The 3,596-nt window shown below is 40.4% G+C and overlaps 1 non-coding gene across 1 annotated transcript; it reads left to right on the forward strand.

Annotated features, from left to right (window-relative positions):
- Positions 1–3,146: 3,146 nt before the first annotated feature.
- On the forward strand, positions 3,147–3,253 carry LOC127099561 (small nucleolar RNA R71). The gene has a single exon (XR_007794051.1). It is a non-coding gene; the product is annotated as a small nucleolar RNA R71 (small nucleolar RNA).
- The last annotated feature ends 343 nt before the right edge of the window (positions 3,254–3,596 follow it).

Below are 3,596 nucleotides of genomic sequence, written 5' to 3' on the forward strand. Positions count from 1 at the left end.
TTGCGAAAACTACAGCTAGGAGTTCCTTCTCTGTTGTCGTATAATTGAGTTGAGCGGCATCTAGGGTTCTACTAGCGTAATGTATAACATGTAATTTATTATTTTCTCTTTGTCCTAAAACAACTCCTACAGCGAAATCGCTAGCATCACACATTATTTCAAAAGGTTGAGTCCAATCCGGAGTTTGTAAAATGGGTGCTGAAATTAGCGCTTGTTTTAACTGATTAAAGGCTTCGATACATTTTTCATTGAAAATGAATTCAACGTCTTTCATCAGAAGGTCGGTCAAGGGTTTTGTTATTTTAGAGAAATCTTTTATAAAGCGTCGGTAAAAACCGGCGTGTCCAAGAAAACTTCGGACTTCTCTAACAGTCTTAGGAGGGTTAAGGTTTTCTATCACTTCTATCTTTGCTTTGTCGACCTCAATGCCTCTTTCAAATATTATATGTCCTAACATTATGCCTTCTTTAACCATAAAGTGGCACTTCTCCCCGTTTAATACAAGGTAAACTTCTACACATCTTTCTAGGATTTTCTCAAGATTAATGAGGCAATTTTCAAAGTCAAACCCACATACCGAGAAATCATCCATGAATACTTCCATAATTTCGTTGAGATAATCTGCGAAGATTGTCATCATACAACGTTGGAAAGTAGTTGGCGCATTGCAGAGTCCAAACGGCATTCGTCTGTAAACAAATGTTCCGTAAGGACAGGTGAAGGTTGTTTTCTCTTGATCCTCGGGGTGTATGGGTATTTGGAAAAATCCAGAATATCCATCAAGATAACAAAAGTAAGAGTGTCTTGCAAGACGCTCAAGCATTTGATCTATGAATGGAAGGGGGAAATGGTCTTTCCTAGTTGCCTTATTGAGTTTCCTATAGTCTGTGCACATACGCCATCCGCCTTCTATACGTTTAGCCACATGCTCGCCCTTCTCGTTCTGCACGATTGTGATGCCTCCCTTTTTGGGTACCACATGTACATGACTTACCCATTTACTATCAGAGATCTGATAGATTATACCAGCTTCTAGAAGTTTAAGGACTTCCTTCTTTACCACCTCACTCATTACAGGGTTGATTCTTCTCTGATGTTCTTTAGAAGGTTTTGAATCCTCCTCTAGCGAGATCCTGTGCATACACACGGATGAGCTTATACCTTTTAAATCAGAGATGTTGTATCCTAAGGCAGAGGGGTATCTTCGTAAAACATTCAAGAGTTGGTTTGTCTCGTCTTAATTTAAGGTGGCACTAACTATTACTGGGCAGTTCATTTCTTTATCCAAAAACACGTATCTTAGGTTCTTGGGCAATTCCTTAAGTTCTTGAGTTGGTTTTTGAGAGTTTGGTGAAACGTCAGGAGTAAGGGCCAAACATTCGTTAGTGTGAGGTTCTTTTTCCTTTAGCTCTTCATCCTTTTCATTCGGGTTTGGAAATGGTTCGATCTTAGGTTCTTCATGATCAAATTCTCTTATGCATTCATCTATGATATCAATCGCGTAACATGCGTCTCCTATGATTGGTGCCATCAGGAACTTTGAAAGAATAAACTCTATCTTTTCATCTCTTACTTCGAAAGTTAATTTTCCTCTTTTAACATCTATTATGGCCCCGACTGTTGATAAAAATGGTCTACCTAAAAGGATAGGGATATCGTCGTCTTCCTTGATATCCATGACCACAAAGTCTGTCGGGATATAAAGTTGACCGATCCTAACGGGGATGTCTTCTAATATGCCTACGGAATACTTAACAGATCTATCGGCTAATTGGAGGGACATCTTAGTCGGTTGTAATTCTCCTAAGTTTAACCTTTTACACACAGCTAAGGGCATTAAACTCACACTAGTGCCTAAGTCTAGGAAAGCTTTGTCGATCACATGACTCATTAGAATGCAAGGTATAGAAAAACTCCTAGGGTATTTCTCCTTCTTAGCAAGTTTATTCTCGAAAATAAAGTTGCATTCCAAGGGTTTGGGATCGTCAAGCCTACGCTTGTTGGTTAAGATGTCTTTGAGAAATTTGGCGTAAGATGGAATTTGGGTGATGGCTTCGGTGAAAGGAATCTCTACATGAAGCTTCTCTATTACTTTTATATATTTTTGGTATTGGTTATTGATTTTGGTTTGTTTAAGTCTTTGTGGATATGGAATTGGTGGTTTGTACGGGGGTGGTGGTTTGTAAGTTTCATTCTTGGCTTCTCCTTCTTGGTCGGTTAGTTTTTCGGGTCCCACCGGTTCCTCTTCTTGGTTGGTAGGTACATTTTCTTTAGAAGCTTTGGACTCGCTCATTGTTGGGTTACGAGTCCCTTCGTAAGCGGTCCCACTTTGTAATGCGATAGCGTTAGCTTGCCCTCGAGGGTTGAGTTGAGGTTGTCCAGGGAATTGTCCTCCAGGTGTAGTTTGTGGGGCTTGGTTTTGTGCTACCTGTGAGATCTGGGTTTCAAGCATCTTATTATGAGTAATTATCTAATCAACCTTAGTCCCTAATTGCGTTATCAATTCGTTTACGTGAATGTTATGGTTTAGGAATTCTTAATTTTGCTGAGTCTGGCCTGATATAAAGCTCTCTATGATCTTCTCAAGGTTAGGCTTCTGGGGCACAACATGCATAGGTTGATTTGGTTTTTGGGCTTGAAAACCTTGTGGTCTTTGAGGTGCATAATTTTGGATAGGGTTCTGGTTTTTATAGGAAAAATTCGGGTGATTTTTCCATCCAGGGTTGTAAGTATTTGAAAATGGATTACCTTGGGCGTAATTCACTTGGTCGGTGTTCAAGTCGTTCAAAAGGTTACACTCCGCCGATTCATGTCCTTTAGATCCACAAAGTTCACACTCTGTGTGGACTACCACTGCGGTGTTAGAGTTTGTAGAAATATGTTCGACCTTGAGGGCTAAAACGTCCATTTTCGCTTGCATCATGTCCATAGAGCTTATCTCATGTATTCCACCTTGGGTCTCCTTTTTCTCTATTGATGCTCGTTCAGTTCCCCATTGGTAATGGTTTTGCGCCATATCCTCAATTAGGTCACAAGCTTCAGGGTAAGGTTTGTTCATCAACACGCCACCAACGGCAGCGTCGATGCTCATCTTTGTGTTATAATGGAGTCCATTGTAGAAGGTATGAACGATCAGCCATTGTTCTAGGCCATGGTGTGGACAGACTCTTAACAACTCTTTATATCTCTCCCAAGCTTCAAAAAGTGATTCTCCTTGGTTTTGAGTAAATCTAGTTATTTGGTTTCGAAGAACAACAGTCTTACTGGGGGAAAATATCTAGCAAGGAATACTCTCCTAAGGTCTTCCCAGGTAGTTATTGAGTTAGCTGGAAGTGAATCTAACCATGAACGTGCTCTATCCCTGAGGGAGAAAGGAAATAATCTTAAACGAATCGCATTAGGTGAAGCACCGTTGGATTTAAAGGTGTCGGCCAGTTGGATAAAGACTTTTAAATGTTGATTTGGGTTCTCAGTAGCGAGACCCGCAAATTGGTTCTGTTGCACTAATTGCAGTAAAGATGGTTTTAGTTCAAAATTGTTGGCAGGAATGAGGGGGTTTACTATACTAGAACTAGGTTCCTCGTCAAAGGGTTAGG

The sequence above is a fragment of the Lathyrus oleraceus genome, chromosome 6 (assembly GCF_024323335.1).
Source record: "Lathyrus oleraceus cultivar Zhongwan6 chromosome 6, CAAS_Psat_ZW6_1.0, whole genome shotgun sequence".
Lineage (NCBI taxonomy): Eukaryota > Viridiplantae > Streptophyta > Magnoliopsida > Fabales > Fabaceae > Lathyrus > Lathyrus oleraceus.